This window comes from Gorilla gorilla, chromosome 3 (genome assembly GCF_029281585.2).
Source record: "Gorilla gorilla gorilla isolate KB3781 chromosome 3, NHGRI_mGorGor1-v2.1_pri, whole genome shotgun sequence".
Lineage (NCBI taxonomy): Eukaryota > Metazoa > Chordata > Mammalia > Primates > Hominidae > Gorilla > Gorilla gorilla.
Window position 1 is genome coordinate 105,196,903 of NC_073227.2, and position 25,092 is coordinate 105,221,994.

A 25,092-nucleotide genomic window follows, 5' to 3' on the forward strand; every position below is an offset into this window, starting at 1 on the left:
CTTTCTTATTCATTTAATAACACTTTTTACATGCAAGTACTCTGCTAGTAACTAGTGATGGAAAGATAAATCAATCACACTCTACCCTCTAGGGGCTCATGATTAAGTGAAAAAACATAATAGAAGCAATGTGATAAGTATTATAATGAATAATAAAAAATAAAGTGCTATGGAGAACACAGGGAAAGGGCAGTTAACTATCAGTAGAGAAAGTGACATCTGAACTAAGCCTTAGAAATTGAAGACAAGTTCATTCAGCTGACAATGGACTAGAATTTATTTCTAGCAAATAAACTGTGTACACAGACAAGAAAGCACAAGATATGCTGCTGGGTTGGCCAAGTAGTTCTGCATAGTTGGAACAAAGGGTGAATATGGAGAAAAGCTGGAGATGAGGCTTGCAGAGAAAAGCCAGTCACAGGAAGAGCCTAAAAGGCCTTACATGTTAGACTAACAATAAACTGTTAAGTAGGAGGGTTATATATGTAGAGAAAATGTTTCTAAATATAGTGTTATATGTGGGATAGATGTATCTTAATGATGCTTTCGGCGATAAAGGCAGTGCCAGTGGAGGTAAGGGTGGGGCACAGTGGTATGAGAGATTACAAGTAATGCCACTGACAAAGGATTAACAATCTAGGAAGTAGATATCTTTCAGGATCAAAAGAAAAAGAGATCAAGAGGACTCAGAATTCCAGGTTGGGTGATACGAACAATGGTAGTGCCATTAATTAAGCTGGAAATAAACTGAAGGAATACAAATTAGTGCAAAAGATAAAAAGAGACAAATTGGAACATGGCGAAATAAAAGGATGAAAGAGGCTGGGCGCAGTGGCTCACACCTGTAATCCCAGCACTTTGGGAGGCCAAGGGGGACGGATCACGAGGTCAAGAGATGGAGACCATCCTGGCCAACATGGTGAAACCCCGTCTCTACTAAAAATACAAAAATTAGCTGGGCGTGGTGGTGGGTGCCTGTAATCCCAGCTACTCAGGAGGCTGAGGCAGGAGAATCGCTTGAACCTGGGAGGCAGAGGTTGCAGTGAGCCGAGATTGTGCCACTGCACTCCAGCCTGGCAACAGAGCGACACTACATCTCAAAAAATAAAGTAAAATAAAAAATAAAAAGGTGAAAGAAAATGTAAAGCAAAAAAATCCCAGGACATGAGTTCAAGAGAGGAAAATCAGATGTATGCCCCTAAATAACACATCCAACACAAGAAATAGTATACCAAATAACAAGCAGAGACCCTCTATTTCAAGGAATGTGAGGTTGTTTTCTATTTTTCCAAGTAGAAAAAACTATATAAGCATATTTATAAAACTAAAAAAGCATTTTTAGCCATTAAGAATTTTTTTTTGAAATTTAATACATGCATGGGGTTTAAAAGACCATACTGAAAAGAATACACAGTAAAAGTAAATATCCCACTACAGGGCTCCAGTTCCCCTCCCTAGAACTGTCATCACTAATTTCTTGAATATCTTTTAAAATATGTTAAATATGTGTAAGCATATAGGTGTATATATAACATATATCCTCCTTTAAATAGCCTATTAGAAACAGTTCTCAAGATACATTTTCTATTTCCTAAATATTATAGTAATCAAATTTATAATGGTAGCTCTAGAAATCAAGTCAATATAAAAAGTCCTGTCTACACATAATTAACAGTCTTTGTTTATCAATAAATCCAGTGATAGTAAAGATTAAAAACAAAAACCCACAATTTTTCTTCCCAGAGACTGACCTTTAGGGAATTCCTTGGGTAACAGGTTCTGAATGTGTGAGCACAATAGGGCCCATTCGCTTGAAGGTATTTTACTCAAAACTTGAAATCTGGGCTCCAGCTAGAAAGAGGGGGAAAAAAGTTATGAATTAATCTCTAATTCAGAATATTTTCCTCAACACAGGCAGCCCAGGTCCACTATCTCATACATGAGGACTTTTCAACCTTGGTTGGATACTGGAATCAACTAAGAAGCTTTTTTAAAAATGCTCTGATGCCTGGAAGCCACTCTGTTCAAATCAAGTCTCTGGGGCTAGAGCCTGGGCAGTGTTTTTATGGGTTTCCCAACTGATTCTAATGTGCATCCGGGGTTGAGAACCATTGCCACAGAAATATAAAATCATATGGTATGGAGGTCACCTATAAACTTTTCAGCTTGTTGCTAAATAACGTATGAGTATGGAAAATGCACTTTTTTTATTTTATTATTTTATTTTATTTTTTGAGACACAGTTTCACTCTTGTCACCCAGGCTGGAGTGCAATGGCCTGATCTTGGCTTACTGCAATCTCCACCTCCCAGATTCAAGTGATTCTCCTGCCTCAGCCTCCCGAGTAGCTGGGATTACAGGTGTACGCCACCATGCCTGGCTAATTTTTACATTTAGTAGAGACAGAGTTTCACTATGTTGGCCAGGCTGGTCTTGAACTCCTCCTGACCTCAGGTGATCTGCCCGCCTCGGTCTCCCAAAGGGGAAATGCACTTTTAAGATACTTGGGCAAAGGTGGCTCTAAATAACCAGAGTGTTCCTAATGCAGGACAAAGTGACGCTGGAGAGCCCACAACACAGGACTCAATAGGTATTCACCTCACATTTTCTGAACAAGCTTAAAAGCCCAGGACAAACCTATTCTGGATATTTCATTATGAAAGAACAGGATCAAATATTGAAAATCGCCTTTAAATCTTCCTGAATTACAAAGAAGTTACATATTTAGAGATAACAACTATTAAAATTTAACTGAAAAACAAGATACAATTAACTACTGCTTGACCTGAAAAATCAAAAGTGAAATGAACAAATTAAATTCCTAACAATGACATTCACAAAACCTCTTTTATAGGGATTATAACCTATGGCATATGAAAGAGCCTAAGCTGGCAGCCACTACCTACATGTGTCTATTTAATCTTAAATACAAATTAATTTAAATATATGAAGTAAAAAATCTAGTTCCTCAGTTGTAGACACATTTGAAGTGCTCAACAGCTATTATGTGTCTAGTGACTACTGTATTAGACAGAGCCAATATAAAACATTTTAATTGTCACAGAAAGTCACATTGGACAATGCTGGCTTGGGGGTAAATGAAGCCCCGAAACTTCATATTAAATTTGTAAACATACATATATTCTAGAGAGATGACCTATGACTTTTGATTGTCAAAGGAGATCATGTTCAATTGCCACACCAGTGATTCAAGTGCCAGTGCCGAAGCCCACAGAAAGTAGAAAAGAGTTTTTTTTTTGTTTCGTCCCCAAATAGTTAGCTCTTTTAAAAAAGCATATCATATCAACAGTAGCATTTCCCACTCACGGATACAGTCTTTCAACCATTGCATGAAGATGACTGGGACTACTATTAGCACAAAATGGTCTTCCCACCTCCCTGATGTTGTTATGGTCCTGGGGCTTCACTGCTTTTTCAGAAGAGAAAAAGTAATAGTAAATCATAACCAGAAAAACAGACCTCCTTTGCTTTATTCATCATCTCCAACTTCATTAGCTACTGGTATATCCAAGATTATTTACCTGTCTTTTAACCCCAAATTCCAGCTTTTTGTGGCAAAGGGAATCACAACAAAATGGAAAGTGAATTCTGCATCCCGCAGAAAAAAACACAAACAACAACCTTCCATCTGTAGGATGCTGTTCCTAAGAAGAATTCCAAGGATACTTGGCTACTAACCTAAGATTTAACACCTAAGTTGTCATCAAAAACTAACACAAAACAAAGATATGATCTCACAGGTGAGCTTCCCTTATGGATAAACAGTCTGGGTTTAGCTTCCATACTGAAAAGGTCTGGGTTTGGCATTGAAACAAAGTCTTCTAAAGAGACATCATGGTGTGATGAGTATAGAGTATATCCAGCTATACCCAATTTCTAGGATACGATCAACTGTCTAATTGATTTAAAAACTTAGCAACTCCATCTCTAATCCTTTGCTCCTAATACATACCTTCTACAAAAGGCAACCTCCTTGAAATGTTTGACTGCATCTTAACTAATTCAAATAAAAATTACTTAAAAAATGAGTATGCCTTTTATCTGCAAAGAAAAAATATATCCAAGCCAAAAGACCACACAAGAATATGAAAAAAGTAAAAGGCAAAATAGACCCTCAGTGTAAGACAAGACCAAAGCCTGTCTTATAAATTAGGTGAGCTTGCTGAGTGAACTGTAACGTCTGAGTTCAAAAACATCCCATGATTCAAATGTTATTAAACTAAGTGTATTTTAAGTCAATAAACTAAACGTTTGGCATTTTCTTATCAAATTAAACATTTATTTATTATGTACTCATGATAAATTGCAATCCCATTCCTAAGTATTTACCATAAAACAGGGGTTAGCAAATTGCAGCCATGTACCAAGATCTAGCCCACACGTTTTTGTAAATAAAGTTTTATTGGAACACATCCACATTCATTTACTTACGTATTGTCTATGACTCCTTTCACACTACAACAGCAGAGTACCCACAACAGAGACCCTAAAGCATAAAATACTTCATCCAGCCCTCTACAGAAAAAGTTTGCTGACCCTGGCACTAAAGAAATAAAAACTGGGCCAAGTGTGGTGAGTCACACCTATAATCCCAACACTTTGAAAAGCTGAGGCGTGAGGATCACTTAAGGCCTGGAGTTCAAGACCAGCCTGGGCAACACAGTGAGATCCCATCTCCACAAAAAAAAATTAAAAATTAAAAACAAAAAATTAGCCAGATGTGGTGGCATGCTTGTAGTCCTAGCTACTCAAGAAGCTGAGACAGGAGGACTGCTTGAGCCCAGGAGGTAGAGGCTACATGCAATGTGACTGTGCCACTGTACTCTAGCCCGGGTGACAAAGTCAAGACCCTGTTTTAAAAAATAAAGAAGAAAGAAAGAAAAAGAAATGAAATGAAAACTTACATTCACACAAAACCTACACACAAAAGTTTATAGTACTTCTATTCATTATGGCCAAAGAATGGAAACAACCCAAATGTCCTTCAGCAAGTGAACAGACACACAAACTATGGTGCACCCATACAACTCAACAAAAGTAAAATAATTTTTTCTTTTTGAGTCAGGATCTTGCTTAATCTCCCAGGCTGGAGTTCAGTGGTACAATCATAGCTCACTGCACCCTCGAACTCCTGGACTCAAGCAATCCTCTTGCCTTAGCCTCCCAAGTAGCTGGGATTACAGACACAACACCACAACCAGCTAATTTTTAAATTTTTTTCATAAAGGTGGGGTCTCATTATGATGCTCAGGCTGGTCTCAAACTCCTGGCCTCAAGCGATCCCCCAAAAGTGCTGAGATTACAGTCACGAGCCACTGCATCCAGACTGTGAATGAATTATTGTTATATATAAAAACTTGGATTATTCTCAAAGGCATTATGCTGAGTCAAATAAACCAGTCTCAAAAGATTACAAATGTAATTCCATTTATATGGTGTTCTTGAAAAAAACTATTTTGATGAAGACAGATTGGTGGTTGCCAGGGGTTAGAGGTGAGAGAGACTGTGACTATAAAGGAACAGAGCAAGGAAGTTTTTTGGGTGATAAAACTGTCCTGTATCCTCATTGTGGTAGCAGTTACACTTGCACATGTATCAAAACCCATAAAGCTATATACCACAAAAAGGTCAATTTTACTTTGTAATAATCTAAAAAACAAAAACTTTTGAAAACAGCATGATAGTTTCTGTGTTTATTTGTGCTGTGATAACAGAATACATGAAACTGGGTAGTTTACAAATAATAGAAATGTATTTCCTCATGGATCTGTAGGCTAAGAAATCTAAGATCAAGGCAATGGCCGGTTCAGTTGTCTGTTGAGGGCTGCTCTCTGCTTCCAAGATGGTGCCTTGTTGCTGCATCCTCTGGAGGGGAGGAGCGTGTGTCCTCACATGGCAGAAGGCGAAAGGGCAAGAAACCTAATGCATAAAGGCTCGTTTAGAAGGGTCTTAATCCCATTGATAAGAAAGCAGCCTTCACGGTCTAATCGTGTTCTAAAGGCTCTACCTCTTAATGCCATCTGCTATGGTTTGAAAATTTCTCCTCTCTAAAACTCATGTTGAAATTTAATGCTCCAATGTGGCAGTAATTAGAGGTGGGGCCTTTGACTGGTTCATGAGGAATCTGCTCTCAGGAAGGGACTAATCCATTCATGGATTAAGGTCCTCATGGGGATCAGCTGGTGGCTTTCTGAGACAAGAAAGAGAGACCTGAGTTAGCATGTGATGTCCCTTACCACCTCAGGATTCTGTAGAGAGTCCCTTCCAGCAAGCAGGCCCCCACCAGAGGGAGTTTCTTGATCTTGGACTTTTCAGTCTCCATAAGCATAAGAAATAAATTCCTTTTCTTTTCAAATTACCCAGTTTCAGGTATTCTGTTTTAAGCAACAGAAAACAGACTAAGACACCATCACAATGGCCATTACATTTCAACACCTGCATATTGGAGGGGACAATATTTAAATCATAGTAGACAGTTTAAAGAAAAACAATAAGCTAACAAGGAAACAAGCTCTAAAAATTTAGAGCAAATAATATGAGATTTTTCCAGGGAAGATGAGATCCGAAAGTGTTGTCTGGGTTACTATACTCTTGGGTTTTAGTCCTGGCTTTATAATCCATTCACAACGGAACATTAAATCAATAACCCACCTCAGTATTTCCCTGTGATTTTTCTGCATGCAGTCTGGCAGGTTGATATCTGAGGGTGAATATAAAGTCCTGAATGCAATATTTCCCCTGTCAAATATGACATACTGCATGAAGAAATACTGCAATTCAAGTTATCTCAGAATACCTCCATTCTACTCTCCAGATTAGCCATAAATACAAAGGCATGGCTTATATCACAGTTGTCAGCCCTTTTCACACACTCAAGTTTTCTCACTCTGCTGCTCTCAAAGCTCTTTCCCACCTCCAAGTTTTTAGGAAAATCTGGCATTATATTCCATACACACACTGAAATACTGTGCCACATATGTTTTTGCACTATACATGGTCTGCAATTTTCTTTAGGGAAACCAGATTTGCAGACTGCCCATGAGAAAGCTGTAAACTGTCACCTGGAATTAATCGAAAGGTAAATTTAGTAAATACAAAATAATTATCACAGAAAACAAGAGGTAGAATTTAGTGCTTTCACAGAATCAACAATAAAAACAATTTATAAATGGGTTATATATTTTGTAAATCCAATAAAATAGTTTTTTAAAAACCCAATATGAAAAACTGGCATAAGATTAAAATCTCTGGACCAGACTAAAAACATTGAGACTAATTGCTTCCATTGTGCGTAATTAACAGACCATGTCTCAAGTTAAACTCTAAAAGAGGAAGAACTCAGGAGTGACCACCAATCTTCTGTATATCATTTTTACACGGTCATCAAAGAGAAGAAACTTTTTAGAAGGGCAAAATAGAATTTTCACCATGACAAAAAGTACATCCCAAAGTCCCTAGCATTTTGTGGTGATTTTAAATGTTAGCAAGTTCTTTGACATTCCTACTTTTAAAAGGAAAAGCCTTTTTCTCCATACCCTTTGAATGGGACTCACTTTCGACAAGTAAAATGTTGGGAGTGATACTATGTGACTTATAAGACTAGGTCATAAAAAGGATTCAAACTGTAGCTCTGCCATTAATACTAATTCCTCTTTCAGATTTATTGTCAGGATTGGAGATAGCATATGTAAAGTCTTTGACTTAGTGCCAGAATATTAGAAGCCTAACAAATAGCTTCTAACCAAGCACTTGTAGTCCTTAAAGTCTCCCTCAAGATGTGTATTATTAGGATTTAAGAATGAAAAGAGTAAATTATGTTGTTGAATGAAGGAAAGTCACAAAGTGCTAAAATCAAATCACGAAGAATATAAGGACTTTTAGAAAAAATTCTTTCTATTAAGGTTGAGTCAAATGAAATTGCCATTTTTGTCAGGTCAGAAAAAAGAGTATCAGTAATTTTTACAGTTCAATCTAATACATGTGGAATAAATGTTTTCCCTTTGATATTATCAAACACATTATCACATATTTCAAATAAATGGAAAACCTCGGGGAATATATAATCTAAATGTAAAAATTTAGAATATTTTCCATAGCAGAGCATATATGAAGGGAGTTAGTTTGCATCAAACAAACAAAAAGGGAGTTTGTTGCGTCTCACTCTATGGCACAGGCTGGAATGCAGTAGCGCAATCTCAGCTCACTGTAACCTCTGCCTCCCAGGTTCAAGCAGTCCTTCCACTTCAGCCTCCTATGTAGCTGCGAGTACAGGCCTGCACCACCATGCCTGGCTAATTTTTGTATTTTTGGTAGAGATCAGGTTTCTCCATGTAACCAGGCTGGTCTCGAACTCCTGGGTTCAAGTGATCCGCCTGCCTCATCCTCCCAAAGTGCTGGGGTTACAGGTGTGAGCCACTGTGCCCAGTCTTATAATACTGTTTTAATTCATTCTCCTACTTATTAGACTTCAAAAATATTTCAAACCAAACCTCACCTTAGAGTTTCATCATTTAAAAAATTAACCTTCTTTGAAGGTAGCCAAGTTACGACAAACTGAGAAAAGCTGGACAAAAACAATATCTGAAATATATGAACATTAAAGAATCGGTTTCAGATATTTAAGACACTACGCTATACACATGTATATTTATGTGATGTGTATCTCTATTTCTCTATCTCCCTATCTCCCTATCTGTCTGTCTGTCTGTCTCTCTCCGTCCATCCGTCTGCCCGCCTGCCTGCCCGCCTGCCTGCTATGGTCTGAATATTTGTGTTCCCCCACCTCAAATTCATGTTAAAATCCCAACTCTCCCAATATGATGGTACTAGGAGGTGGGGCCTTTGGAAGGTGTTTAGGTCATGAGGGTGGAACTCTCATAAACTGATTAGTGTCCTTATAAAAGCTCCTTTGCCTCTTCCACATGTGAGGACACAGCAAGAAGGCCCTGTCTATGAACCAGGAAGTGGGCCCTCACCAGACACTGAATCTGCTGGTGCCTTGATCTTGAACTAGAACTGTGAGAAATAAATTTCTGTCATTCATTCTTTCATTCATTCATTCATTTATTTGAGACGGAGTTTCGCTCTTGTTGCCCAGGCTGGAGTGCAATGGCGCGATCTTAGCTCACTGCAACCTCCACCTCCTGGGTTCAAGGGATTCTCCTGCCTGGGCGAAACAGAGCAAGACTCCATCTAAAAAAAAGAAGAAGAAGAAAACTGAGACTCAGAGGTCACACAGCTTGGAAGGGCTCTGTTAGTCATTCATTCAACAAATGGTAGACATGGTAGAGATGTAATACTTTCTCATCTATTACAGTACCATTACTGCCAAAAATTTTAAAAAATAAATAAGAAAGCACATGTTTTAATATAAACTAATATAAACAAAGCAAACTTCTGTGCTGCAGTTTGTGCAGGTGTTCTTTCTGTGCTGTGGTTTGTCTTACAAAGCAAGCAAATGTGGCCCATGCAAGCAAACTCCAAAAGGTAGAGTTTCTAGGGCTGTTCTCTCCTTAAAAAAGCTCTTATTCACTCTACAACTTTAAATACCATCTGTATATCTCCTCCTAACTCTCTGAGCTTCAAGATTGTTTAACTGATTGCCACTTGACATCTCCATTTGTTCACTTACAGATGTCACAAAAGTAACAAGTTCAAAAATAAGGCTCACACCTGTAATCCCAGCACTTTGGGAGGCCAAGGCAGGCGGATCACTTGAGGTCAGGAGTTCGCACATTGGTGGTAGTGGTCCCTGGGGCCCAGCTGTCTTTTCTTTTATCTCTTTGTCTTGTGTCTTTATTTCTACACTCTCTGGTCTGCGCACACGGGGAGAGACCCACTGACCCTGTGGGGCTGGTCCCTACACACACCTGTAATCCCAGCACTTTGGGAGGCCAAGGCAGGCGGATCACTTGAGGTCAGGAGTTTGAGACCAGCCTGGTCCACACGGTGAAACCTTGTCTCTACTAAAAATACAAAAATTAGCTGGCCATCACGGCGTGTGCCTGTAATCCCAGCTACTCGGGAGGCCGAGGCAAGAGAATAGCTTGAACTCGGGAGGTGGAGGTTGCAGTGAGCCGAGATCGTGCCACTGCACTCCAGCCTGGGCGACAGAGTAAGACTCTATCTCAATTAAAAATAAATAAATAAATAAATTCTTGACTTCCCTTTTCACTGACCTCCAGTCTCATTTAAGAATACTGTCATCCACCCAACTGCTCAAGCCAAAACCTGAGTATTTTCCTTGCTTTCCTCCTCCCCCACACTCTTCATGTTAAGTCCCATTGGTTCCACCTACAGACTAGATCTCATCTATCCTTTTCTCTCCCAACACTTTAGATCCGAGCTGCCATTATCTTTCACCTGAACTACTATAATGGTCTTATTATTTTCCCACTTTCTCTCCTTTGCAGACAAAGTGCTTTGGGGGCTAGAGGACAGGTAACAGAAACTATAGTATATAACTTTAAAACCCTTCAGTGGCTTTCAGTGTGTTTAATAAAAGCCATACTCCTTATCATGGCCCTTTAAAATTCTAGATATCTGATCCCTTTCTACCTTTCAAACTTCATTCCACTCTTCCCCAGACATCTCCAGGCATGCTTTCAATTCCTCATACACCAACTGTTCACACTGCAGGGTCTTCCCTTCTTCCTGTAAATTCCTGGCAGGGATAACTCCTTCAATTTTCAGCTTCAAGGTCACCTCTCTTGACAAGCCTTTTCTGGCAATGTAGAAGTACCTCTGCCTTCCCATGACGCTCTATCACCTCATCTGCATTTCTTCCATGGTCTGCGCTTAACATCATTGGAAAATATCTACTTATACATTTATCATCTAGTTGTCTACCAGATTATGAACTCCAAGTAGACAGAATATGTCTGTTTTGTTTACTTATATTCACCACCTAGTAAAATGCCTGTCATGTAAATTTTTCTTGAATGAGCAAGTTAGGAATATTAGAATAAAAGGACTTTAATTTCTATACAATTTAAAGTGTTTTAAGCTACAAATTTAAAAGATAATTTATGATTTTCTCTCATGAAGTATATAAATATAACTCAGAGACAGACGTGTTTCATTTCTTAAAGACCTATGACAAACCTCAAAGCAGTGAAGTTTGTGTCAGATTCATTTTACAGGCAACATAGAACCTAAGACACGACTTTCTTATTTTCAGAATCTAGGTGAAAAACTGCAGTAAAATTATGAATAGGTACCAACTAGCTCAAGTAAATAATTATGTTTATATGCAAAATGACTATAGCCTCAAAAATATGTGTAATATTTTAATAAAGCATACTCTTAAAAAAATTTAACCACAGTCATCCCTTGGTATCCACAGGAAATTGGCTCCAGGACCCCCATGTATACCAAAATCCTGCCATGCTCAAGTCCCTTATATAAAATGGCACAGTAATTACATATAACCTATGCACATTTTCCTGTATAGTTTAAATCATGCTTGTACAACCTATGGCTCATGGGCTGCATATGGCCCAGGAAAGCTTTGAATATGGCCCAAATTTGTAAACTTTCTTAAAACATTATGAGATATTTTGTGATTTTTTTTTTTTTTTTTTTTTTTTTTTAGCTCATCAGCCATCGTTAGTGCTGGAATATTTTAGACAATTCTTCTTCTCCCAATGTGGCCCAGGGAAGCCCAAGGATTGGACACACCTGCAAATCATTTCTAGATTACTTATAATACCTAACACAATGTAAATCCTATGTAAATTTTTGTTATACTGTATTTTCAAATATAAAATTCTTTATTATTATTTTTTGCAACATCTTTTCCCAAATATTTTCTATCCATGGTTGGTTGAATCCATGGATGTGGAACCTGTAGATATGGAGGGCTGAATGTATTTCCATTTGGACAAAAGTATTTTGTAGAGAGAGAAAATAACCTATTTTGGTCAGGTCCAAGGGAGAATAATAAAGTACTGTCCCATTCTGTGTTGGTTATAAATATATCCACAAATTTTATGATGCTCCTCTTTTCAAAGGTAGAGTCTAATTAATCCCCTCTTAATTATGGGTTACACTTAGCAACACGTTTCTAAGGAACAGAATATGGAGGAAGTGACTATGTGTGACCAGATTATAAAAGACATTATGACTTCCTTCTTGCTCTCTCTCAGATTACTTGCCCTGAAGGAAGCCAACTTCCACATCGTGAAAACACTCCAGCAACCCTATGGAGGGGTCCACATGAGTAGAAACCAAAGGTTTCTGCTGACAGCTAGTAAGAAATTGAGGTCTTCTGTCAACAGCCATGTACGTGAGCCATCCTGGAAAGTGATCCTCTAGTCCCAGTCAAGCCTTTAGATAGCTACTGCCAACATCCTGACTACAACCTTATAAGAAATCCTAAGCCAGGGCCACCTAGTTAAACCACTCCTAAATACCTGGCCCACAGACACTGTGAGATAATAAATGCTTGGCTTTTCTTAAGCGACTTAACTTGAATCAGCAATAAGTAATCTATATTTGTTCAACCAATAATCATTGATCTGTGCCTACTATGGCCCAGTCACTGTACCAGGCCTACAGACACAGGGAAAAAATAAGACTCACTATCTTACAGGGATAGACGGGATATACAAGAGGATAGAGGATAGTATAGCAACACAGCATTAAGTGCTCTAAGCGGATAAATAGAAGGCCCTACCTCAACACCCAGAACACAATATCAAGTTTCAAAAGAAGAAGAGGAAGAGGAGGAGGAGGAGAAGCTGTTTAAGGGGGAAAGAGTGGGTGTACGTATGCATATCTACATGTAAGGTGCAAGGAAAGTGCAGAGGATGACAAATGAAGGGACTGGAGATATATCTAAGTACCAGTCGGATAATGAAAGGATGCCATACTACGAGCTTTAACTAAAGGCAATAAGGAGACACTGAGAATTTCAATAAAGTAGGGTAAGATTCACATTCTACAAAGAAGACTCTTGCTGCAGTATGGAAAACGGCTCCAAAGGGCCTCCTCTAATACAGACAGTTAAAAGGAAACTGCAGCTATCCAGTTTAGGTAGAATGATGGCCTGAAATATCTTAGCAACAAGAAGTAAAAAAGCAGTAGACAGATTCAACAGACATTTAGAAGGTAGAAAGATAGAACTTTATGATTGATTTTAAAATTAAATGCCATCAATATCTCCAGAACACTAAAAAAGGAAAATCACCATAATATGCAAATATTCAGAACAAATAAAAGAACAATCTTTATTGGTATACATGGCAAACCCTCTAAACTCAAAAGAATCCCCAACACATTCTGAAAGTGGAAATGAATTTTAAATCAGTTGTCCAAAATGACAGAACTATAAATTCAATATGATGAAGGCATAAATGGCTTTGCATAATTCTAATGTACCTCATCAGAAACCTCAATAGTCATTTACAACTGACAAGCCCAACTCTTTGTATATTTCAACTTTTTTATTGCTAGTATGAAGTATAGTTCTTTTTCTTTCCCTTTTAGAATAAAGGGATCAAGGAGATACTGTATTACCTCTCCTTGAATATCTAAGTCAGATATGCCAGAATACAACACATTGTCCTTATCTAGCTCAAGAGTTCTTTGTGTTCTAAGGTTGAAACTCTTCAGGACTTCAGTGAGCATAAATTATCAACATAAGAACTCTTTCTAAGCTATAATGTAAGCTCTTTGAGGGCAGAAATCATGTCTTAAACATCTACTCCTAGCACTAAGCCCACTGCATCTAAAGCAAGGAAAAATTCAAAAGATGTTTATTGAATGGATTCATATTAAACTAAATACTAGGAGTCTATTCCTATGCACGTATCCATACACACACACACACACACACACACACACACACACACACACACACACAAATATTTACTGACGGAATTTGTTTCATAATACAGGGATAGAGTAAATGCATGGGAATGTAATAAAACAAGATGGGCCAATATATAACTTTTTAGAACTGTGAGATTTAACAGAGAAAACTGAGAGTAAACAAGGGAGTTACAGGAAGGGCATCTATTTTATGTATTTGGTTCATGGGGTAAAATAAACTAAAATACATTTTAAAAGGTTAAAATTATGCTTTCTTGACAGATTTTTGCCTTTAATTTATAACCCAGTGTTCTTGTTACAAAATATTTATACTTCATAATTCTAAATACCAAATAACTTATTTTAGAACTATGGTTAAAGTATTATAATAAAAAAGAAAGGGCACAAATGTACTACAGAAAAATAAAAAAAAAATTCATATAATAACAAAGTAAGAGAAAATGACATCTAATGTTCTCCTAATTTTCTGGTTGCTGTTGCAGTCTGAAGGAACACAAGATTAATTAGATACTTGTAACATAAAAATAACCTAAATACAGTCATTCATATTTGGCTTAGGAGTCTCACTGCTAGCTCTTTAGTAAAAATTATTCCTTATAAAATACTAATATTGTCTTTTATGAAATCTCAAGATTTTCAGTAAGTAGATAGCTTCTGGAACTAAAATAAAAGTAGCATTTAACATAAAATTGAACAATTTACTAGATTACGTGACTTATTGGTCTTTTCTTTATTGCATTTTTTCTGCAAGCAAGACAAATATTTTCTTTTTTGTCTTCATGCTTTTGTCTCTAATCCTCAAATTTCCAAAGAAAGTTACAATATGAATTAAATAACCAACAATTTGCTTGCTTTAACATTTTTTCCTAGTATAACTCCATAAGTATTCATAATAAATTTAATATTTGCCATTCTTTTTGGAATACTGTCAATGAAATGAAACTATTAAAAGCAAAATTCAAAGATACACAGTCAGCCCTCTGCATCTGTGGGTTCCACACTGTGGATTCAGCCAACTGCAGATCAAAAATATTCAGAAAAAACAAATTCCATCTGTACTAAACATGTACATATTTTTTCTTGTCATTATTCCTAAACAATACAGAATAACAACTATTTATATAACAATGACATTGTATTCGGTATTATAAGTAATCTAAAGACGATTTACAGTATACAGGAGGATACGCACAGGTTATGTGCAAAAACTATGCCATTTCCTATCAGGGACTTGAGCACCTACAGATTTTGGTGCTTGAGGAAGGTCCTGAAATCAGTCCCCCACAGATACAAGGGATGATTGTATATTAGAAACATTTTTAAAGGCACACATTAATGGTAATAAAATATCCAATTAAAAATAAAACATTTAATATAATCAAATCAAATATATAATATAATGTAATCAAAACAGTATGGTACTAGCATAAGGATGGTAATATGGACCAACAGAATGGAACAGAGCCCAGGAAAAAACTCTCACATATATGGCCAACTGATTTTCAACAAGAGAGCCAAGACTATTCAATGGAGGAGAAGGCAGTCTCATCAACAAAACCAGTGCTGGGAAAATTGGATCTACCTTAAAAATTAACGTAAAATGGGTCATAGACCTAAATTTAAGAGCTGAAACTATAAAGTTCTTACCAAAAAAAATGGGCAACTCTTCAATGTTTTTTGTTTGTTTGTTTGTTTTTGTGACTGAGTCTCACTCTGTCGCCCAGGCTGGAGTGCAGTGGTGCGATCTTGGCTCATTGCAATCTCTGGCTTCCAGGTTAAAGCGATTCTCCTGCCTCAGCCTCCCAAGTAGCTGGGATTACAGGTGTGTGCCACCATGTCTGGCTAATTTTTTTCTGTATTTTTTTTTTTTTTTTTTAGTAGAGACAGGGTTTCACCACGTTGGCCAGACTGGTCTCGAACTCCTGACCTCAGAACTCCTGACCTCAGGTGATCCACCTGCCTTGGCCTCCCAAAGTGCTGGGATTAGAGGCATGAGCCACCATGCCTAGCCCAATGGTTTCTTAAATATGACACCAAAACCACAGGAAACAAAATAGATAAACTGGACTTCATAAAAATTAAAGACTTTAGTACACCAAAGGACACTATCAACAGAGTAAAGCTCCCAGAATGAAAGAAAATATTTGTGAAATCATACATCTGATAAGGGTTATCCAGAACACATAAAGAACCCCTATAACTCAACAACAAAGAGATAAACAACCCAATTTAAAAATGAGCAAAGGAGGTGGGAGGATCACTTGAAGCCAGGAGTTTGAGACCACCCTGGAAAACATAGTGAGACCCCTGCCTCTACAAAAAATTAAAATATTAGCTGTGCATGTGGCACACGACTGTAGTCCTAGCTACTCAGGAGGCTGAGGCAACAGGATTCCTTGAGCCCAGGAATTGAGGGTCAAAGTGAGCTATAATCGCACCACTACACTCCAGACTGGGTGACAGAGTGAGACCCTGTCTCTTAAAAAAGAAAAAAGGGCAAAGGAGCAAATTACATGAACACACATTTCACTGAAGAAGATATATACACTTGACCCTTAACCAACACAGGTTTAAACTATTTGGGTCCAGTTATATGTGAATTTTCTCAATAAATATATTAGAAATTTTTTGGAGATTTGTGACAATTTGAAAAATCTTACAGACATACTTCATAGCCTAGGAATATTGAAAAAATTAAGAAAAAATTAAGTAGGTCATGAATGCATAAAATATATGTAGATACCAGTCTATTTTTATCATTTTTTACCATAAAAATATATACAAATCTATCATAAAAAGTTAAAATGTATCAAGACTTACACATGCACAGACTGTACATGGTGCCATTCATAATCAAGAGAAATGTAAACAGTGAAGATGCAGTATTAAATCATAACTGCATAAAATTAACTGTAGTACAGGCTCTACTACCAAAATAACTTTGTAGCCATCTCTTGTCGCTATAGTGGTAAGCTCAAATGTTGTGAGTATTCATTAAAACACTGTGCGATGCTAATTATCTCTGCCAGAGCAGTTTGTCTCTCCAGTAAGTTGTATATGGCAACAAAATGTGTCTCAAGGTTCATGCATATATTTTTCATCACGTTTAGCTCAATATCATAAACCTTGACTAACACCGTGGAACTCATACGAAGTGCCACTAGTGATGCTGGTTGTGTTCCCAAGAAGCAGAGAAAAGTCATGACATAACAAGGAAAAATTGAATTGCTTGATACGTACCTTAGATTGAGGTCTGCAGGTACAGTTGCCGACTATTTCAAGAAAAACAAATCTAGCATTAAGGACCACTGTAAAAACAGAAAGGGAAACTGGTGAAGCCATCACTGCAGCTCTGCCAGAAGGCACAAAACCCTGCGCTTTTTGCAAAATACTTTTTTATCTCATAATGAAAATCCAGCTTTATTGTGGGCACAGGGTTGCTATAAGAAAGGCATATCCATGGACTCTAATATGATTTGAGAAAAAGCTAAGTCATTATATGACAATTTAAAGCAAAAATAACATGAAGGATCTAAAGCTGCAGAATTTAATGCCAGCAAAGGATGGCTTGGTAATTTTAGAAAGAGGTATGGCATAAAAATGTCAAGAGAACAGGAGACGCAGCTTCTGCCAACCAAGAGGCAGCAGACAAGTTCCCAGACATTAAAAAAATCACTGAGGATAAAGTACATCTGCCCAGGTTTTTATTGTAGATGAAAGTACCCTATTCTAAAAAAAAAAAAAGAAAAAAACAAAGCTTACCAAGGACATTTATTACTATAGAAAAGAAGTGAGCACCAGGATTTAAGGGTATAAAGGGATAGACTAACTCTCCTGTTTTGAGCAAATGCAGTTGGGTTTATAATCATAAGTGTCCTCATCGACAAAGCTGCTAAACCCTGAGTCTTGAAGGGAAAAAGTAAACACCAAATGCCAGTATTTTGGTTGTACCACAAGAAGGGCTGGAAATGAGAGTGCTTTCTGGATTGCTTCCACTGATACTTTGTCGCTGAAGTTAGAAAGTACCTTGCCAGTAAAAGACTGCCTTTTAAAATTTGTTTGGTATTGGACAATGCCCTTGGCCACCCAGAACCTCATGAGTTCAACACCTATGCACTGAAGGGTCTACTTGAACCCAAACACATCTCTAACCCAGCCTCTAAATAAGGGCATTATAAAGACCTTTAAGGCTCACTACTCTATGGAAAGGATTGCCAACCTATGGAAGAGAACCCTGACAGAGACAACATCATGAAAGTCTAGAAAAATGACACCATAGAAGATGCCATCATTGTTACAGAAGAAGCCATAAAAGCCATCAAGCTCAAAACAACAAGTTCCTGTTGGAGAAAAATGTTCCCAGATGTTGTGCATGATTTCTTAAGATGTATGATAGAGCTGATCAGGAAACTGTGAGAGACTGCAGATACAGCAAAAAAGGTGAAGGGTGAAGGGTTTCAAAATATGGATCTTGGAGAAACTCAAACGCTAGTACACACCACATCAGAGGAATTAACAGAAGACAACTTGATGAAGATGAGTGCTTCTGAACTAGTACCAGACAATGAGGAAGAAGATGTAGAATAAGCAGTGCCAGAAAAAAAATCGACATTAGACAATCTGAAGAAGGGTTCCAATTATCCAAGACTTCTTTTATGACATGGACTCTTCTATGATACAGGCACTGAAACTAAACCAAATGGTGGAAGAAGGATTGGAAAAGAAATATTTTTAGAGAAATAAAGCAAAAAAAAAGGGAGAAAGAAATTATAATGCATTTCTGTAACATGACACCAAGCGTGCCTGACTCTCCTGCCTCCCTGGCCTCCCCTTCCCTTCCCTTCCACCTCCTCCTCCTCTTCTGCTTCTGCCACTCCTAAGACTGCCAAGACCAACCCCTTCTCTTCCTCCTCAGCCTACTCAATGTGAAGATGATGAGGATGAAGACCTTTATGATGATCCACTCTCACTTAATGAATGGTAAATACATTTTCTCTTCCTGATGATTTTCTTAGTAACATTTTCTTTTCTCCAGCTTGCTTTAAGAATACATATATTATGTGTAACATACAAAATATGTGTTAATCAACTGTTCATGTTAGTGGTAAGCCTTCAACAGTAGGTTATTAGGGCCGGGTGTGGTGGCTCACACCTGTAATCCCAGCACTTTGGGAGGCCAAGGCGGGCGGATCACAAGGTGAGGAGATCAAGACCAGCCTGGCCAACATAGTAAAACCCCGTCTCTACTAAAAATACAAAAAATTAGCTGGGCGTGGTGGCAGGTGCCTGTAATCCCAGCTACTCAAGAAGCTGAGGCAGGAGAATTGCTTGAACTTGGAGGTTGCAGTGGTCCGAGATAGCGCCATTGCACTCCAGCCCGGGCAACAGTGCGAGACTCCGTCTCAAAAACAAAACAAGACAAAACAAAACAAAACAAAACAAAAAATAGGTTATTAGTAGTTACATTTTGGGAGAGTCAAAAGTTATACATAAATTTTCGACTGCAGGGGCACTGGCATCCCTAAGCCCTGAGTTGCTCAAGGGTCAACTGTATCTTGTCAGTAAGCATGTGTAAAAATGCTCAATATAATTTAGTCATTAGGAAAATGCACATCAAAACCACAATGAGACACCATTTAACACCTATTACGATGGCTACTTTTCCAAAAAAATGGAAAATAACAAGTGCTAGTAAGTATGTAGAGAAATTGGAACCCTCATGTATTGCTAGAAAAATGCAAAATGGTGCAGCCACTGTGGAAAACAAGTTTAGTGGTTCCTCAAAAAGTAAAACAAAGACTTACCATACAACCCAGCAATTCTGTTTTCAAAAGAGTTGAAAACAGTGACTCAAACAGAATTTTGTATGCCAATGTTCTTATCAGCAATTCTCACAATAGTGAAAGGTGTTAATGACTCAGGTGTGCGTAAACAGATGAAAAAATATACAGAATGTGGTATACACATACAATAGATTATTCTTCCATAATAGAAATGAAATTCTGATACACGCAACAACATACATGAACCTTGAAAAGATTATACTAAGTGAAAAAAGCCAGACTCAAAATGACCAATATTGTATGATCATACTTAATACAAAATATCTAGAACAGGCAAATTCATAGAGACAGAAAACAGATAGAGGTGGCTAGGAGCCAGGAGAGAGAAGAATGGGAATTATTACTTAATGGGTACAGAGCTTCTGTTTCGGATGATGAAAAACTTCCAGAAATAGATAGTGGTGGTTACCCAACATCCTGAACATATATAATGCTGCTGAATTGTACGCTTAAATACTGTTAAAATGGTCATTTTTAGGTAGTGTATATTCCACAATTTTAAAAAGGCATTTAAGATTGAATATTATTCCTGAAACAGAATTTAATTTGATCTAAAGTCTATCACCACAAAATTTTCAGGCAAACATAAACTAATATAGTACTAGCTTCAAAGTACATATTCAGCATTAAAATAAGGCATCCAATTCTCTGGCCACACTAAAGAAGCCTATAAATGAACCCCAAAGGATTTGTTTTTATAGCAAGAACTTGGTATTCAAGCCAAGTTAAACTCACAAACACTCCACAGAAATAAAAGCCAAGTTCATTGCAGACTTGAGATCTTTAGTTGTCTATTTTTACTGTTTCTATTTCCACATCTAGAATTCTCTCTTTAAGCCAGTTTAAAAATGGGGCTCTCAAGAGAAAAATATGTGCACTCAAATTTTTAATAATCAAAACTGTAGAACCTCAGAGTAGTAGAAGCTTTAAGTGTACAGACCTCAATTAACAGGAACTGGGGAAAAAAGGTTTTAATTATACACACATACCTCTGGCTCACCCCCACAATGTGTTGCATGCTTTTGGCAAGTGCCACAAAACCAATTACTTACCATGTTGTTTTCTAATCAGGAATGCTATGATTTTCCACAAACTAATGAAGAACCTGTTTCATAATAAACTTAGTCCTGAAATTATATTTTATGTTCCTAATCCACCGAAGTAGAACCTTGTCATATATTTAGGGGTAAGTATTAATCATAAAAATATCATGTTTTATCACACTGGATAGGTACAAGACAACTATCTTTTTTGTGGACAAGCTGTAATTTCAGAAAAGGGATGAACGACATTATAAACTAAAAACAGAATGACACAAAAATAACAGGTCAAGAAATGCAAAACACAAGCAAAAGGTAAGTTCATCAGTTCATCTAGTAAGTTCACAAGAGATGGGCAGAGAAAAAATAATGAATACAGTTCTATGCAGCAACATCCTCCCATCATTATACTAGTCCTCTCTATCCTCTTCTTGCCATTCAGCACTCTGTCATGCCATGATCACTACCACTGCTATTCTCAATGAGAAAAAGAAACCAAATGTGGACTTTACTTATGCAAATGATTTACAATCATTAGATGAAGAATTCACTGATTTTCCTTCCTGCCTCTGTTACAAGTATTTTCTGAAGAATACTGCCATTCTTGCATATGATTACCAGCAGCAAGTGACTGATCAGTTTGTACTCAGGCAGGAGGGAAAGGCTATTCTGACACTCTAATGCAGCACTTCAACTGGATGTCAATGTATCAAGAATGTTGTTCCAAATAGAATACAAGAACTTAAAATTAAATGAAGAAATCCCAGCGCTCCACTGATCTCTAGTCATTCTGCCAAATTAATCATGGACTCTTGATAAATTGAAAATGAATATACTGAATTAATAAAACAATTTCTATGGAAGTTATCAAATGAAAGTAATATAATTTCAGTTCAAAATAATTGTAGTACAGACAAAATTCCATTAAGCAAATTAGAATTTTTGAGTATTTTCTATGTTACATTTAGACTCTGGCTGGCAAACATCTATAAGTTGTCTTTTTAGACTCAATGATAAAAGATGTTTCCTGGCTCTCCTCTAATAACATTAAACCATGAAAAAGAGATGAATAGATATATATTTTATATTTCACACAAAAACATATACATGAAACGAAGTATATATCTATGAACAGATACATATTTTATATATCACACACACGAAAAATAGATGAATAGATATCTCTTTTGTGTGTGTGTGTGTTTAAGTGGAAAGATATAACTTTTAAAGCATCAATCGGCGCCAAGCCCTCTGAATTATTTCACTTCTTCGTGGTAACATTACTAGTTTCTGACCTATTATCTTTTTTCTATAAACTTCAGTTTCATGGAAATGGTGAAGTTACAGAAACCTAAAAGAGGTCAGGTCTGGTGCCAAGACCATTGAAAAGAAGCCAACAGAGCCTCGGAGGCCAGTTGGCCAAAGCCTACTAGGCTCGTCCAAACCTTCCTCTTTACAAGGATAATTCACAATAACTGAAAACGTATAATCTAAGTCATTTAGTAGGGAAGTTTTAAAAGAAATGATAATTACAAAAGCCAGGTGATAGATACATAAGCATATTTTATGGATATCTGAAATTTTCTATTAAAAAAGTTAAAAGTAAAATAAATTAACTTACATATTCTATACATAATAGCAGATTTTTTTCTCATTCAGGCTTTACAATTTTAGACTGCAGGACAAGGATAAATAGAGCATCTGGTAGAGATAACCATCTCATTCCTTTTCTATTAAACACAGCAAATTCATTTCAAACTCTTTATGTTTTACAACTATGACTCAAAATGCGAGGGCAATAATAAAAATCATTAGCAAATTTGAATATATATATACATAAATTGGGAATGGTAAAAACCACCAAAAGCAAAGTCAAAAGACAAATGAGACAATTGGGAGAAAATACTTGCAATATACATTACAGATAAAGAAATAATATTCCCAACATTCAAAGAGCTTAGTAATAATTTAAAAAGACCAAAACTCCTAGAGAAAAATGAAAGAAGATATAGACAGACATCTCCCCCTATATATATGGCTCTGATAGACGGGAAAGGATGTTAAACCTCACTCATAATAAGAAAAATGCACATTCTAACTACACCAAAATACCATTTCTTTGCCCTTCAGATTGGCAAAAATTCAAAAGCTTGACAATAGACTCACTTGGTAAGGCTGTGGGAAAACAGGCACTCTCATACATTGCTGAAGGGAATGCAAAACAGTACAAACCCTATGGAAGGGAATTTGGTAACATCTAGCAAAACTACATAGGCATTTACCACTTCGACCTAGTAATTCCACTCCTACCTTTATCCTGAAGATACACCTCCAGCAGTATGAAAAGACACAAGGTTATTAATTGCAGAACTGTATAACTATAAAATGCTAGAAACTATCTGGATACACATAGAAAAGAACATGAATGAACTGGTGTACATATACACAAAAGAATGATGACGACCTCTATGAACTGATATGGAATAATTTCCAGGGTATATTTTCCAGTGAAAACAGTTAAGTGCCAAAGTGCTTACACAGACAATATGCTATCTTTTGTGTTGGAAAAAAGGGGAAATAAGAAAACACACATATCTACTAATCATTATAAAAGGAAATATTGGAAAGATAAACCAAAAAACAATAAGGTTGGTTATCTACCAGGGTAGCATGTTGTTTTTGTTTTTAGTGATATACGTGAAACAATTCTGAAACCATTTTAGATGGTACTCATTTAGACCAAATGAGTAAAATGTTGGCACTGTTGGGAGCCCATGTTCTCATTATAGAAAAAGGGAGAATTGGAGGTATCAATGTAAATTCTTATTTTGAAAAAAAAAAAAATACCCATATTCACATATGTATATGTATATCCATGTTATATGGGCATATACATGCAAACACATGCACATATTTGTATGTGTGTGTGTGTGTGTGTATATATATATATACACACACACACACACATATATATATACACACACACACACACACACATATATATATATACACACACACACACGTGTACATTTTCTAGTTTGTTCCCTGATAGGGCCCAGAAGCAAAGATATCCAGCAATAACATGTATACCAAAGCATCCAGATCTTGGTTTCTAATACTATTACCCAATAAGAAGGACTAAGGCTCCTAGGAGAAATGACTGACTCCAGTGCTGGGCAATAAATGCACAAGATGAAACTTATTATAAAGAGTGAAACTAATGACTTGCTTAAAAAAAATGATGGGAACATGTAAAAGGATACAAGAGCCAGCATGAAGAAGATGCCACTGGTGAGGACTGGAACAATTTTAGCTCCAAAATATTTAACAGTAGTGAAATGTTAAGAATTAAGGGAAAAATAGGAAACCATAAATTCAAATAAACAATAAATACAACAATACACACAGATAAATAGAAGGGCTCCTATTACAGTAGAATGCTGAGTAATGACTGGTAAATGCAGAGAGAGTAAATCATTATTTTGCAACTATAATAGTAAAGATTGATTCAAGCAAGTATCATCAATGGATGCTACATACAGGGGATGAAATGTTATGAGGAGTTGTATATTTTAACTGTCTTAAAGTGTCTCCCTCCCAGTAGACTCTTTATTAGTTGCAAGAAACATGTAGTAATATGGTTTGGCTGTGTCCCTACCCAAATCTCATTTTGAATTGTAGTTCCCATAATCCCCACATGTCATGGGAGGGACCTGGTGGGAGGTAACTGAATCATAGGGGTGGTTACCTCCATGTTGTTCTCATGATAGTGAGTGAGTTCTCTAGAGATCTGATGGTTTTATAAGGGACTTTTTCCCTTTTGCTCGGCACTTCTCTCTCTTGCCTCCAAGTGAAGAAAGGTGTGTTTGCTTCCCCTTCCACCATGATTGTAAGTTTCCTGAGGCCTCCCAGCCATGTGGAACTGGGAGTCAACTAAACTTCTTTCCTTTATAAATCACCCAGTCTCAGGTATTTCTTCATTGCAGCGTGAGAATGAACTAATACACATAGTAACTATATGGTGGAAAAATCAGACAATGAAATGGTCAAAATTTCCATCACAAATGAATGGCAGAACAGTCGGTACCTATAGATATGATATGCTCAGAAAGATATATTCCTTAAGTAATATTCCATCCAGGAATGTATAACCTGAAATCTTATCAAGAGGAAACATCAAACAAATAAAAAATAAGGAACAAAAAATAAGAAAACGAACAAAAAATAACTTCTGAAAAGGGAGAGAAAGGATGACTGTGTACTTTTAAAATGTCATATAATAAAAGATAAAGGTTGAAGAATTATTCTAGATTAAGGATACTAAAAAGACATCAAATATAAACGCAACATATGAT

The 25,092-nt window shown here is 36.9% G+C and overlaps 1 protein-coding gene across 8 annotated transcripts in view; it reads right to left on the minus strand.

Moving 5' to 3' along the window:
- WDFY3 (WD repeat and FYVE domain containing 3) overlaps positions 1-25,092 on the minus strand; it is a 295,582-nt gene that overhangs the window by 224,213 nt on the left and 46,277 nt on the right. For 5 of the 8 annotated variants that reach the window (XM_055384570.2, XM_055384567.2, XM_055384568.2 and 2 more), the window contains one exon: positions 1,752-1,851. The exons of 1 other annotated variant lie outside the window; for it this stretch is intronic. The gene's annotated coding sequence lies outside the window, so the exon portion shown is untranslated. Of the gene's footprint in view, positions 1-1,751; positions 1,852-17,094; positions 17,163-25,092 lie in introns of all 8 variants that reach the window. 2 more of the 8 variants (XM_055384563.2, XM_063705397.1) reach the window with 1 other exon arrangement.